The following is a 16,135-nucleotide window of genomic DNA, read 5'->3' as shown; positions in this document are numbered from 1 at the left end:
CAATATTAATCAACAGGAGTAGGGTTTTACTTCCATCGAGAGGGCCCGAACCTGGGTAAAAACATCATGTCCCTTGTCTCCTGTTACCATCCGCCTAGACGCACAGTTCGGGACCCCCTACCCGAGATCCGCCGGTTTTGACACCGACATTGGTGCTTTCATTGAGAGTTCCTCTGTGTCGTCACCTTTAGGCCCGATGGCTCCTTCGATCATCAACAACGACGCGTCCAGGGTGAGACTTTTCTCCCCGGACCGATCTTCGTATTCGGTGGCTTTGCACTACGGGCCAACTCGCTTGGCCATCTGGAGCAGATTGAAAGCTATGCCCCTGGCCATCAGGTCAGATTTGGAAGTTTGAACTATACGGCTGACGTCCGCGGAGACTTGATCTTCGACGGGTTCGAGCCACAGCCAAGCGCGCCGCACTATCACGATGGGCATGATCTAGCTCTGCTGCCGGACAGTGCCCTGGAGGCCGCACAAGTGTCCGCTCCAACCCCTAGCTCGGAGCCGACTGCGCCGATCAAGGACGGGTGGCTGGACACCGCCTCGGGGGCTGCTATCTCTATGGCGATAGAGCTGAATACCAACCCTGTCCTTTGCGAAGCTCATGACTCCAAGGTGCCGGACTCCTCTCCGGACTCCGAACCTTCCGCGCCCCTGCCAATCGAATCCGGTTGGGCGCCGAACATGGAGTTCACCGCTGCGGACATCTTTTAGCACTCGCCCTTTGGCGACATCCTAAATTCACTAAAGTCTCTCTCTTTATCAGGAGAGCCCTGGCCGGACTATGGTCAGGTAGGTTGGGATACGGACGATGAAGAAATTGAACGCCCACCCACCACCCACTTTGTAGCCACTGTCGATGATTTAACCGACATGCTCGACTTTGACTCCGAAGACATCGACGGTATGGACGACGATACCGGAGACGACCAAGAACCAGCGCCTACAGGGCACTGGGAGTCCACCTCAACTCACGATGTATATATGGTGGATACACCCAAAGGAAGCGATAACGAGGAACAACGGGACGCTGTGAAGGATAATTCCCTCGAAAAGCAGTCAAAACAGCGACGTAAGCACCGCTCAAAGTCCCGCCTCGACAAAGACAACACCCATACAGACCCAGCCATAGAGCAGGGCGAACCGGTGGACAACGAACATGCCCTCGAGCAACCATCCGAACAGAATAACTTGGATAAACAATCCATCCCCGGCGAAGATAACAGTCCGAACAATCTCACGCCAGACACATCGTTGGAGCAGAAGAACCTCCACAAAAGCTCGTCGCCACTGCATGTAGTCTGAAGAAGCAGAAGCAGAAGCACAAAACAGCGGAAGACGCACTCAGAATGAGATGGAGCAAAGTACTCAACACCGCAGACAAATACGGCGATAGTCGCCAAACAAAGAGCTACCCGAAGCGCAAACTACTGCCCAAATTTGACGAGGAGGCCGTAGAGCCCCCATAATCAAGGAACAAAGAGGCCGCCCGGTCGGATAGACGACCACATGGCAAACATAGAGCAGCAAGCGGCGCCGCACACAAGCCGGCACGTGATCCGCATAAGGATTCGCCCCAAAAGGATGGCCCAGTTAGGTCTATGGGCCAAGAAAGCAAGCTCTAGAAAGCAATACAACACGTCGAGTATTCGAACATCACGGCACACCCAAATATAGGGGCGCCGCACACCCCCTATGTTTCACCGATGAGGTGTTGGATCATGAATTTCCAGCGGGATTCAAGCCCGTAAACATAAAGGCGTACGACGGAACGACAAACCCGGGAGTCTGGATTGAGGATTACATCCTCCACATACACATGGCCAAAGGAGATGACCTCCATGCCATAAAATATTTACCCCTCAAGCTCAAAGGGCCAGCCCGGCATTGGCTTAAAAGCCTCCCCGAAAACACTATTGGAAGTTGGGAAGAGCTCGAGGATGCTTTTCGAGCCAATTTTCAAGGGACCAATGTCCGACCTCCAGACGCAGATGATTTAAGTCACATAACCCAATAGCCCGGAGAGTCAGCCCGAAAATTCTGGAATAGGTTTCTCACCAAAAAGAACCAAATAGTCGACTGTCCGGACGCCGAAGCCTTAGCAGCTTTCAAACATAACATCCAAGATGAATGGCTCGCCAGACACCTCGGCCAGGAAATGCCAAGAACAATGGCCGCATTAACAAGCCTCATGACCCGCTTTTGCGCGGGAGAGGATAGCTGGCTGGCAAGATGCAACACCAGCGACCCAAGTACATCCGAGGTCAGGGATGGAAATGGGAAACCACGACGCAGCAAGGACCAGCGTCGGACCAAGGGAAACAGTCCGAAGAGTACGGCAGTCAACGCCGGATTCAAAAACTCTCGGCAGAACAACCAAAAACTGCCTCTTAAGGACAACAGCAACGAGCTGTCGAACCTAAACAAAATCTTGGACAAGATATGCCAAATCCACAGTACCCCTGGGAAGCCTGCAAACCATACCCACAGAGATTGCTGGGTCTTCAAACAGTCCGGCCGACTTAACACCAAACACAAGGGGCTCAACACACCAAGTGAGGACGATGACGAACCCCACAAGCAGAGCACCGGAAAACAAAAGAATTTCCCACAAGAGATCAAAATCGTAAACTCACTTCAAGTGACAACAGGGAAAAATAGAGCGGCGCCCATTGAAATATGCGCCGCACGGTCTATCCCGGTGAAGTCCCGACATTGGTTGTCAAAACCAATCACCTTTGATCATCAGGATTACTCCGGAAGTATCCGGAACGCAGGATGGACTGCCCTAATATTAGACCCTATAATCAACGGACCCCAATTCAGAGAAGTCCTAATGGACGGCGGTAGTGATCTAAACCTGCTATATCAGGACACAATCCGCAAAATGGGGATAGACCCAACCAAAATTCGCCATAGCAACGCTTCCTTTAAAGGAGTGATGCCAGGCCAATATGCCCATTGTATGGGCTCTCTACTACTAGAAGTTGTGTTCGGCTCATCCGACAACTTCCGTCGCGAAAAGTTCGTCTTCCACATCGCCCCATTTAAAAGTAGCTATCAAGCACTATTGGGACGCGAAGCTTTTGCCCGCTTTAACGCAATACCACATTACGCATCTCTTACACTTAAAATGCTCGGTCCACATGGCATCATCTGATTAAAGGGAAACTTCGAGTGTTCCTCGAATACGGAAGAACGTGAGACTGCCTTGACAGCCACACACTAATCCGGCTTTGCTGATCAAAGCACCTAAAAAGGTCGTCCAGACCCCGGACACGGTTAGGCGAGTCCGGTATAAATAAACAAGGGGCTTACTAGCCGCGTACCCCCCTACAAGGGGCTCCACGCATGTACAACAAGACACAATAAAGCTCAATTTTATTCATTTTTTGAATCATACTCTGTTTATTTTAAAATTCATTTTTCGCACGATCCTTTTTTTCCCAACTAAGTTCCTCTCTTTTACAGATGAACGTCGTGCTATACCCGTCCAGGATACGGCACAACGGAGACACAGGCGCAGACGTGCAGCAGGGACCCGTTGCAAGGATTCTTTTCAGATTAAGACCCTGCGTAAACCTTTCTTACTGTCTCTTGTTGTTACACAACCCCCGGTTTCTTGCTATAACCGAGGAGTAGGCTGGCGTTTTGGCATCGGCCGCGTCAGAAATTTTTGCGGGTACCTGGACACTAGGGGCTTAGGGCATTGTTCTGCCCGTTTTCATCAAGACCGAATACCTTAGGGAGTGTTCGGCGTCTCGAGTTAGGCCTTATATGCATCAGCTCCGAATCATGTCTTTGGTCAAATGTTGGGTTTGCCCGGCTCCTGTGTTTTGCTGCCTTACGTTCCGCTCTATCGGCTAACGCGGCACCAGGAGAACTACTGCGATTGTGCCCCGGTTCGGCCTGGTGAGCACCTCAGTAGAGAAAGCCGAAAACTGACTGTCATGATATAGCGTGAGACTGGTCAACCACTCGATGACCCACCGGAATGTTTAGAATTCCTTCCAATTAACGAAGGACCGTTTCCGGTCTGGCACATACGCGCCCCGAATTCGGAGAGCGCGGTGCCCCTAGGGGCTATATAGTAGCCCCACCATCGAACTCCTATGGCTAAGTGAAAGTGATAAAGCATTATAGTCTGGTTGCCTAGTTTGCTACGCTATCACCTCCTTCACAAGACCAAGACGTTGGATTAAGTGTGAAAATGCGCTTTTTTTTGCAAACACCCCCGCACTATGTGCATGGGGGCTGAAGCCGAAGACTGCCATCTTTCAGGTTATATACACATATACATCAACGGCCGCACTGGAGGTATTTCAATACTTGAACGCACAAGTATAAAAATCCCTTACATTATATTGAAACATCGTTTCACAAATCATACATGTCATTAGAACATAATATCCTTCGAGCACTGCGTCTCTATTAAACGAGCGCCCTGCAGGACTTCCTCAAAATAGTGCTCGGCGGGTACTCGGCTTTTGTCCGAATCCTGGGATGCAACGTCGGTGGCCTTCATCTCCGCCCAGCATGTCTTGACACAGGCAAGAGCCATCCGCGCACCCTCTATGCATGCCGACCGCTTCATTGCATCGATATGCGGCACCGCACCAAGGAACTGCTGCACCAAGCCAAAATAACTCTTCGGCTCGGGCCTTTTCGGCCAAAAATGAGTCACGACATCCTTCATGGCAAGTCCAGACAACCTATTCAGCTCAGCCCATTCGGCTAACCGATCGGTTAATGGAAGTGGATGCTCTGGACTATGGAACTGCGACCAAAAAAGCTCTTCCATTCCGTGATCCTTTTGGCCTCAGAAGTGCGCGACCGCGTCTGCGGCACTCGCCGCCAAATCCAGATAAGCATCCTCCGCACCCCACAGCTGGCCCAACTGAGCATACTTAGGATCCGTAAATTTCCTCCGCAACAGAAAGGGCTTTCGAGCCGCGATATCCCCGGCTTGACGTAGCTCCTCCTTTATAGCTCTCATCGCGGAGCGGGCATCCTTGGCTTCGGCGGTGGCCTTCTTCAGGTCCTCTTGCTCCGCTCGATGTTCTTTTTCAAGAAACTCGCAACAGTCGGTAGCATTCTTCAACTTCCCGGCCATCTCGGCCATTTCCTCCCTGCTTCGGCAGTGAGCAGCCTGTTCGGATTTTAGCTCTTCGGCCGCCCTCAAGGCAGCCGCATCACTTTTTCTGGCTTGCTCCTTGACTCGGGCCAGCTCCGCCCAAAGGTTCTCCATAGCAGCGGCACCATCTGCATAAAGCATACATGTTGTAAGGCATGGGCGTCAAGCTCCCTTACCAGGTGTCCGCGGAGAAGTTGCATACCTTGTGACTCGTCAAGCCGCTTATTGACAAGCGCGATGTCTGCATCCGCCATGTCAAGTTGCCGCTTCAGTTCGGCAAATTGATCAGTCCGGCTGGCCACCGAACGCTCCGCAACCTATATAGGACAGGCGACATCTTACAACTGAGATTATGATCCTCGGCGCGCTGTCACTTTCGACAACGTACCGAGTCTCAGGGGCTACTATCTATACAGGGCGCATCCTATATGCAAAACTGTCAAAAGGTATATCATTTTCGCGTACCTCAAACCCCGTCAGTAAACTTCTAACGGCTTCATGCAATCCGCTCTCAGCGGATGAAATCCTTTTAATCATCGTACCCATTAACGCACGGTGATCTTCTGAGATAGACGCTCGCCCGAGCAGATCCTTCAGCTCCTCCGACCGTACACCAGTTGGTGCTGGACCTCCCGGCCCCGCCGGACTCGGGGAAACCCTCCACGATGACACCTCAACGTCGTCCGCCCCGCGTACCGGTGTGGAAGATGGAGGCGTTTCGCTCTCCATCATCTCCGAACGAAGATCCCCCAAAGATGAGCTCTGCTGAGAAGTGCTGAGATCCGAACTACAAGGTAAAACTTTGGTTATCTTCAGAAATAAAAATAGGGATGCCCCTTATTACAAAACTCCCCCTTCTACTTACGGCTCACTGGAGGGCTGATTCCCTTGGGGAAATAGTGCGGCCGGGGTTTCTCCTGGCGCAGGACCCTCTGGTGAAGATTTCTTCCCCCGCTTTGAGGCATTGGCCTCCGGATCTTCAAAAGCGGTCCTCTTCTCCCCCTGGAGGGAGGGATTCTCGATCCCCCTTTCTTGAAAGCCTCCTTCGCGGAGGCAGTAGTTTCCCTGTTCCCCCCTTTGCCCTCTTCCAAAGGCGCAGCCTCCAGCATCTTGGTTAACACAGGATCCGGCGTGGTCTCAGGGGGGGGGCACCTTATTAGTTTTGCTTTCGCTATCCACTCCTGTTCAAGGGACATCTCTTTAAAGGGCAAGTTTATGATAAATGTACGGATAGCGTGTCCGGGCACAGGACTACTTACTTGAGTATCCGAGCGATTGCAGCTCAGACCTGCGTCCTCGGTCAAGTCCGGACACATCTCTTGTGATCCGAAGAACAGTTTATACATCTCCACGGGCGTCGCGCCCATGAATTGTTGGAGAGCTCGTGGTCCCTCCGGATTAAAATCCACAGGCGGAGGGGGCGATGTTTGCAGGGCAGAAGGCGCCGAATCAGCATGACCTGCGCCACTACGACCAGATCAATCTCTCTCTCTTGGAGGTCTTGAATACGGCCCTACAGCAGAGGAACGTCCTTGGACGGACCCCAGTCCAGCCCTTTGTTGACCCATGACGCCAGCCGCTGTGGAGGACCCGGCCGGAATGCAGGTGGCGCCACCCATTTGGTGCCCCTGGGAGCGGTGATGTAAAACCACTCCTGTTGCCATAAACCGAACACCTCTTGAAAAGAGCCCTCGGGCCATGGAGCGTCAGCATTTTTGCTTATAACAGCCCCTCCGCACTCTGTCTACTGCCCCTTGATCATCTTTGGCTCTACTTTGAAGGTCTTGAGCCACAATCCGAAGTGAGGGGTAATGCGGAGGAAGGCTTCGCATACGACGATGAATGATGAGATGTGGAGGATGGACTCCGGATCCAAGTCATGGAATTCCAGCCCATAATAAAACATGAGCCCCCTCGCGAAGGGGTCCATCGGGAAGCCTAAACCCCGAAGGAAGTAAGACATGAACACCACGCTCTCACCAGGCTCGGGAGTAGGAATAACCTGCCCTTGGGCAGGCAGCCTATGCGAAATTTTGCCGGTTAGATACCTGGCGTCTCTCAGCTTTAGCACGTCTTCTTCCATGACGGAAGAAGGCATCCACTGGCCTAGCAGGTCGGAGCCGGACACCATCGAAGGTCCGAAGCGCCTGAATCTGGAGCTTTGGGTGTTGGAACTCGAGGCGAGGGGCGGATTCGATTGAGATTGAAAGAAAGGAGCAGGCCTTGGTCTCGTTATAAAGAGGTTGAATACCAAGGGCCCTCCCCGTGGCCGTTTGGGACTCGCCTTCGATAGAGGGGGCGTGCCAACGGGCACGGTTGGGTTACCCACGCCCATATTGATGAGAATCCCGGAATAAGGGGACAAGATCTCTGCTTTGACAAGACGTGCCAAGGAAACCGCTTCGCTAAACGCGCTGAGGTGGAACAGTAAATACGATTCGAATAAAGGCTTGGCCGTGGTGTGATGTCACGCCACGGAATACGTCAGCAGATTGAACTTGTGTAAATGATATTCTCTCTACGGTGGTATGTGGAACTTGTTTTGCAGAGCCGGACACTATCCTTGTGTTCAAAATCTTCTACGAAGTATTCGGAGGAGGAACCCGCCTTGCAATGTCGAAGACAATATGCGTGCCGGACTCGTCGTCATTGAAGCCTGGTTCAGGGGCTACTGAGGGAGTTCTGGACTAGGGGGTGTCCGGATAGCCGAACTATCATCTTTGGCAGGACTCCTGGACTATGAAGATACAAGATTGAAGACTTCGTCCCGTGTCCGGATGGGACTTTCCTTGGCGTGGAAGGCAAGCTTGGCGATACGGATATGTAGATCTCCTACCATTGTAACCGACTCTGTGTAACCCTAACCCTCTCTGGTGTCTATATAAACCGGAGGGTTTTAGTCCGTAGGACGAACAACAATCATACCATAGGCTAGCTTCTAGGGTTTAGCCTCTCTGATCTTGTGGTAGATCTACTCTTATACTACCCATATCATCAATATTAATCAAGCAGGAGTAGGGTTTTACCTCCATCGAGAGGGCCTAAACCTGGGTAAAAACATCATGTCCCTTGTCTCCGGTTACCATCCGCCTAGACGCACAGTTCGGGACCCCCTACCCGAGATCCGCCGGTTTTGACACCGACAGAAGGTCTTCCCTTTATCTTTGAAGGGAGATGCATTGACATGGTATAGGCTATGTGATAATGCGAGATCTTGGAATTATAAACAATTGAAGTTGGAATTTCATCAGAAGTTCTATCCTATGCATCTTGTTCATTGTGATCATAATTACATATATAATTTCTGGCCTCGCGAAGGAGAAAGCATCGCTCAAGCTTGGGGGAGGCTTAAGTCAATGTTATATTCATGCCCCAATCATGAGCTCTCTCGGGAAATGATTATTCAAAACTTTTATGCTCAGCTTTCTCTTAATGATCGCAACCTGCTCGATACTTCATGTGTTGGTTCTTATATGCTGAAGACTATTGATTTCAAATGGGACTTATTGGAAAGAATCAAACGCAACTCTGAAGATTGGGGTTCTGACAATGGTAAGGAGTCAGGTATGACACATAAGTTCGATTGTGTTAAATCTTTTATGGATACCGATGCTTTTCATGGATTTAGCACTAAGTATGGACTTGACTGTGAGATAGTAGCTTCTTTCTGTGAATCTTTTGCTACTCACATTGATCTCCCTAAAGAGAAGTGGTTTAAATATAATCCTCCTGTTGAACTGAAAGTAGTTGCACCTATTACAGTTGAAGAAAAGACTATCACCTATAGTGATCCTATTGTTCCTACTACTTATGTTGAGAAACCTCCTTTTCCTGTTAGGATAAAGGATCATGCTAAAGCTTTGACTGTTGTTCGTAAGAGTAATACTAGGACTTATACACCTCCTGAGCAAATCAATGTTGAACCTAGTATTGCTATGGTTAAAGATCTCTTGGATGATGATTTAGATGGGCATGTTATTTATTTCCATGATGAATCTGCTAATATTGCTAGACCAGATACTAAGATACATAGACCTGTCGTAGGCATGCCTGTTATTTCTGTTAAAATAGGATATCATTGTTATCATGGTTTATGTGATATGGGTGCTAGTGCTAGTGTGATACCCTATGATCTATATAAAGAAATTATGCACGACATTGCACCCGTTGAATTAGAAGACATTGATGTTACTATTAAGCTTGCTAATAGGGATACCATTAAACCAGTTGGGATTGTTAGAGATGTTGAAGTCTTATGTGGGAAGGTTAAATACACTGCTGATTTTCTTGTTCTTGGTTCCCCACAAGATGATTTTTGTCCCATTATTTTTGGTAGACCCTTCTTGAATACAACTAGTGCTAAGATTGATTGTGAAAAAGATACTGTCACCGTTGGCATAGATGGTATGTCTCATGAGTTTAATTTTGCTAAGTTTCATAGACAACCTCGTGATAGGGAACCACCTAGTAAGGATGAGATTATTGGTCTTGCTTCCATTGTTGTGCCTCCTACTGATCCGTTAGAACAATATTTTCTAGACCATGAAAACGATATGTTTATGAAGGAAAGAAGGGAAATAGATGAAGTGTTCCTCAAACAGGAACCTATGCTGAAACATAACCTTCCCATTGAAATTCTTGGGGATCCCCCTCCACCCAAGGGTGATCCCGTGATTGAACTCAAACCATTACCTGATAATCTTAAATATGCTTATCTTGATGAAAAGAAAATATATCATGTTATTATTAGTGCTAGCCTTTCAGAGCAAGAAGAAGAAAGATTATTGAAAACTCTGAAGAAGCACCGAGCAGCTATTGGATATACTCTGGATGATCTTAAGGGCATTAGTCCCACATTGTGCCAACACAAAATTACAGTGGAGAAAGATGCCAAACCAGTTAGAGATCCTCAACGACGACTAAATCCCAATATGAAAGAAGTGGTAAGAAAGGAGATACTAAAGCTCCTTGAGGCAGGTATAATTTATCCCGTTGCTTATAGTGAAGGGGTAAGCCCTATCCATTGTGTTCCTAAAAAGGGAGGTATTACCGCTGTTCCTAATGATAAAGATGAATTGATCCCGCAAAGAATTATTACAGGTTATAGGATGGTAATTGATTTCCGTAAATTAAATAAGGCTACTAAGAAAGATCATTACCCTTTACCTTTTATTGATCAAATGCTAGAAAGACTATCCAAACACACACATTTCTGCTTTCTAGATGGTTATTCTGGCTTCTCTCAGATACCTGTGTCAGCGAAGGATAAATCTAAAACTACTTTTACTTGCCCTTTTGGTACTTTTCCTTATAGACGTATGCCTTTTGGTTTATGTAATGCACCTGCTACCTTTCAAAGATGCATGATGGCTATATTCTCTGATTTTTGTGAAAAGATTTGTGAGGTATTCATGGATGACTTCTCCGTTTATGGATCCTCTTTTGATGATTGTTTGAGCAACCTTGATCGAGTTTTGCAGTGATGCGAAGACACTAGTCTCATCCTGAATTGGGAAAAGTGTCACTTTATGGTTAATGAAGGCATTGTCTTGGGACATAAGATTTTCGAGAGAGGTATTGAAGTTGATAAAGCCAAGGTTGATGCTATTGAAAAGATGACATGTCCTAAGGACATAAAAGGTATAAGAAGTTTCCTTGGTCATGCCAGTTTTTATAGGAGGTTCATTAAGGACTTTTCTAGAATCTCTAGGCCTCTGACTAATTTATTGCAAAAAGATATTCCTTTTGTCTTTAATGATGATTGTGTAGAAGCATTTGAAATACTTAATAAAGCTTTGATCACTGCACCTATTGTTCAGCCACCAGATTGGAATTTACGTTTTGAGATTATGTGCGATGCTAGTGATTATGCTGTAGGTGCTGTTCTAGGGCAAAGAGTCGATAAGAAATTGAATGTTATCCAGTACGCTAGTAAGACTCTTGATACTGCCTAGAGAAATTATGCTACTACTGAAAAAGAGTTCTTAGCAGTTGTGTTTGCATGTGATAAGTTTAGACCTTATATTGTTGATTCCAAAGTTACTATTCACACTGATCATGTTGCTACTAAATATCTTATGGAAAATAATGATGCTAAGCCTAGGCTCATTAGATGGGTTCTCCTGCTCCAATAATTTGATTTACATATTATTGATAGAAAGGGAGCTGAGAACCCCGTTGCAGACAACTTGTCTAGGTTAGAGAATGTTCTTGATGACCCACTGTCTATTGATGATAGCTTTGCTGATGAACAATTAGCGGTCATTAATGCTTCTCGTACTGCTCCTTGGTATGCTGATTATGCTAATTTTTACATTGTTGCTAAATTTATACCGCCTAGTTTCACATAGCAGCAAAAGAAAAAGTTCTTTTATGATTTAAGACATTACTTCTGGGATGACCCACACCTTTATAAAGAAGGAGTAGATGGTGTTATTAGATGTTGTGTGCCTGAGCATGAACAGGAACAGATTCTTCGCAAGTGTCACTCTGAATCTTATCGAGGACACCACGCTGGAGATAGAACGGCACACAAGGTACTACAATCTGGTTTTTATTGGCCTACTCTCTTCAAAGATGCTCGTAAGTTTGTCTTATCTTGTGATGAATGTCAAAGAATAGGTAACATTAGTAGACATCAAGAAATGCCTATGAGTTATTCTCTCGTTATTGAACCATTTGATATTTGGGGCTTTGATTATATGGGACCTTTTCCTGCCTCTAATGGTTACACTCATATTTTAGTTGTTGTTGATTACGTTACTAAGTGGGTAGAAGCTATTCCAACTAGTAGTGTTGATCATAACACTTCTATTAAATGCTTAAAGAAGTTATTTTTCCGAGGTTTGGAGTCCCTAGATATCTTATGACTGATGGTGGTTCACATTTTATTCATGGTGCTTTCTGTAAGATGCTTGCTAAGTATGATGTCAATCATAGAATCGCATCTCCTTATCATCCGCAGTCTAGTGGTCAAGTAGAGTTGAGCAATAGAGAGCTCAAATTAATTTTGCAAAAGATTGTGAATATATCTAGAAAGAATTGGTCCAAAAAACTTGATGATGCATTATGGGCCTATAGAACTGCATACAAAAATCCTATGGGTATGTCTCCTTATAAGATGGTTTATGGAAAAGTGTGTCATTTACCTCTTGAACTTGAACATAAAGCTTATTGGGCTATTAAAGAGCTCAACTATGACTTCAAACTTGCCGGTGAGAAGAGGTTGTTTGATATTAGTTCACTTGATGAATGGAGAACCCAAGCCTACGAGAATGCCAAGCTATTCAAAGAAAAAGTCAAACGCTGGCATGATAAAAGGATACAAAAGCGTGAGTTTAATGTAGGAGACTATGTATTATTATTCAACTCTCGTTTAAGATTTTTTGCAGGAAAACTTCTCTCTAAATGGGAAGGTCCCTACGTTATCGAGGAGGTCTATCGTTCTGGTGCCATAAAAATCAACAACTTCGATGGCAAGTAAGCCGACTCCGAAAAGGAATAGTATGTGGTACGGTAAGTAAACCGACTCCAAAACAACTCCAATGGCAATTTTTATCAGTTTTGGAATATTTAAGAATTTTAGGAAGAAAGAAGTAGTCCGAAAGGGACACGAGGCCCCCACGAGAGTGGAGGGCGCCCCCCCTACTGGGCGCGCCCCCTGTCTCGTGGGCACCTCGTGTGCCTTCTGGACTCTGTTTTCTTGCACGTTACGTATTTTGGCCGGTAAAAATTCATTATATATACTCCCGAAGGTTTTGACCACCGTATCACGCAAATATCCTCTGTTTTCGTTTCGAGCTGTTTCTGTTTCAGATCTAGAGCATCATGTCATCTCCAAGCGCTCCCAATGACAAGTTTTTCGAGAGGGTTATCAACCCCTATCTCGCGGAGGTGCTGCAACACCCTCAATCCATTGAGATGCGTGAGGGGGTGCTGCACATCCGCGATGTGGAGGGACCAAGGCGTACTGGAAGCGTGGATACAAAGCTCGAGGCCGTGGAGCAGCAAGTTTTCAAGTGCCAAGGGATGGTGCAGCGTGGACTCAGCGCCAACCAGATGATGATCACGGAGTTCACCAACAACCACAAGCTAGATGCCAAAGTCATTGGGGAGACCATCTTCAAGCTTCAAGAGAAAATCGAGAACCTCCAAGCCCAGATCTATGACCTTCAAAACCAGAACTGTGAGTATGAATATAGATTCAAGAGGATGAGTTTGGCTATAGATTTAAGGATCCCGTAGACTCGATCATCCTTCTATGATGGTGAGCCTATGCCTTGGAAGACGGATGACAATCCTACATCATCAACAACTCCTACTTCACCACCTCCGAGCACATAATCACATGGGTATGGGCACTCCCCTTGGCAACTGCCAAGCTTGGGGGAGGTGCCCCGGTATCGTATCACCATCACACTCCTATCTTTACCGTTTTATTTAGTTTGATCCTTTAGTAGTATCTTGATCTAGTAGATTGAAGTTTTGAGATCAAGTAGTTTTGAGTTTTGCTTTGTGATCTCTTTATGTAATCGAGTCCGTGAGCTATCTATAATAAAGATTAGTGTTGAGTCAAGGGTTTTGCTATGTTGCTATGATCTCTAGAAAGTAGAAAGAATAAAAGAGTTCATATTGATCTTATGGATAGTGATGACTTCACACATAGAAACTATGAGGCATAAAAGTTGTTGAGAGTTGATAAACATAGTTTTGGTCATCGTTGCAATTAATAGGAAGTGATAAGGAAAGAGAGGTTCACATACAAATATATTATCTTGGACACCTTTTATGCTTGGGAGCACTCATTAAGTATGACATGCTAAAAGAGTTGACGTTGGGCAAGGAAGACAACGTAATGGTTTATGTTTTCTCACATCTCAGTTAAAGTATATTGTCATTGACCTTCCAAACATGTTGAGCTTGCCTTTCCCCCTCATGCTAGCCAAATTCCTTGCACCAAGTAGAGATACTACTTGTGCTTACAAATATCCTTAAACCCAGTTTTGCCATGAGAGTCCACCATACCTACCTATGGATTGAGTAAGATCCTTCAAGTAAGTTGTCATGTTGCAGGCAATAAAAATTGATATCCAAATATGTATGACTTATTAGTGCAGAGAAAATAAGCTTTGTACGATCTTGTTGTGGAAGTAATAAAAGCGACGGACTGCATAATAAAGGTCCACATACAAGGGGCAATATAAAGTGATGTTCTTTTGCATTAAGATTTTGTGCATCCAACCCTAAACGCACATGACAACCTCTGCTTCCCTCTGCGAAGGGCCTATCTTTTACTTTATGTTTTTACTTTATGCTTGAGTCAAGGTGATCCTCGCCTTTCCCTTTTTCATTTTATCCTTTGGCAAGCTCCTCGTGATTGAAAGATCATGACATATATATCCAATTGGATGTAAGTTAGCATGGGTTATTATTGTTGACATCACCTAAAGGTGAATACGTTGGGATGCAACACAATAAGCCCCTTATCTTTCTCTGTGTCTGGCTGAAACCCCATAATCACAAGTATTGCGTGAGTGTTAGCAATTATAGAAGACTACAAGATAGTTGAGTATGTGAGCTTGTTGAAAAGCTCTATTGTTGACTTTTTCTGATGTTATGATAAATTGCAATTGCTTCGATGACTGAGATTATAGTTTGTTAGTTCCCAATGAAGTTTTTGAACCATACTTGACATTGTGAATTGATTGTCACTTGAGCATAGGAAATCGTATGATAAAATCTATATATGTTGCTGTTATAAGAATGATCATGATGCCCTCATGTTCGTATTTTATTTTTATCGACACCTCTATCTCTAAACATGTGGACATATTTTTTGATATCGGCTTCCGCTTGAGGACAAGCGAGGTCTAAGCTTGGGGGAGTTGATACGTCCATTTTGCATCATGCTTTTATATCAATATTTATTGCATTATGGGCTGTTATTACACATTATATCTCAATACTTATGGCTATTCTCTCTTATTTTACAAGGTTTACCATGAAGAGGGGGAATGTCGGCAGCTGGAATTCTGGCTGGAAAAGGAGCAAACATTGGAAACCTATTCTGCACTGCTCCAAAATTCATGAAACTCCACGAAACATGTTTTTGGAATTAATAAGAATTATTGAGCGAAAGAAATACATCAGGGGGCCCACACTTTGGCCAGGAGAGTGGGGGCGCCCCCCCCTACTAGGCGCGCCCCCCTGTCTCCCGGGCCCCCTGGTGGGCCTCCGGTGTCCATCTTCTGCTATATGAGAGCTTTTACCCTGGAAAAATTCGTGGGCAAGCTTACGCGACGAAACTCTGCCGCCACGAGGCGGAACCTTGGCGGAACCAATCTAGGGCTCTGGCGGAGCTGTTCTGCCGGGGACACTTCCCTCCGGAGGGTGAAATCATCACCAACATCATCACCAACGATCATCTCATCGGGAGGGGGTCAATCTCCATCAACATCTTCACTAGCACCATCTCCTCTCAAAACCCTAGTTCATCTCTTGTATCCAATCTTGTATCAAAACCACAAATTGGTACCTGTGGGTTGCTAGTAGTGTTGATTACTCCTTGTAGTTGATGCTAATTGGTTTACTTGGTGGAAGATCATATGTTCAGATCCTTAATGCATATTATTACCCCTCTGATTATGAACATGAATATGCTTTGTGAGTAGTTACGTTTGTTCCTGGGGACATGGGTGAAGTCTTGCTATTAGTAGTCATGTGAATTTGGTATTCGTTCGATATTTTGATGAGATGTATGTTGTCTTTTCCTCTAGTGGTGTTATGTGAACATCGACTACATGACACTTCACCATTATTTGGGCATAGAGGAAGGCATAGGAAAGTAATAAGTAGATGATGGGTTGCTAGAGGACAGAAGCTTAAACCCTAGTTTATGCGTTGCTTCGTTAGGGGCTGATTTGGATCCATATGTTTAATGATGTGGTTAGGTTTACCTTAATACTTCTATTGTAGTTGCGGACGCTTGCAATAGGG

The sequence above is a fragment of the Triticum aestivum genome, chromosome 2B (genome assembly GCF_018294505.1).
Source record: "Triticum aestivum cultivar Chinese Spring chromosome 2B, IWGSC CS RefSeq v2.1, whole genome shotgun sequence".
Classification (NCBI taxonomy): Eukaryota; Viridiplantae; Streptophyta; class Magnoliopsida; order Poales; family Poaceae; genus Triticum; species Triticum aestivum.
Note: the sequence above shows the minus strand (reverse complement) of the source record.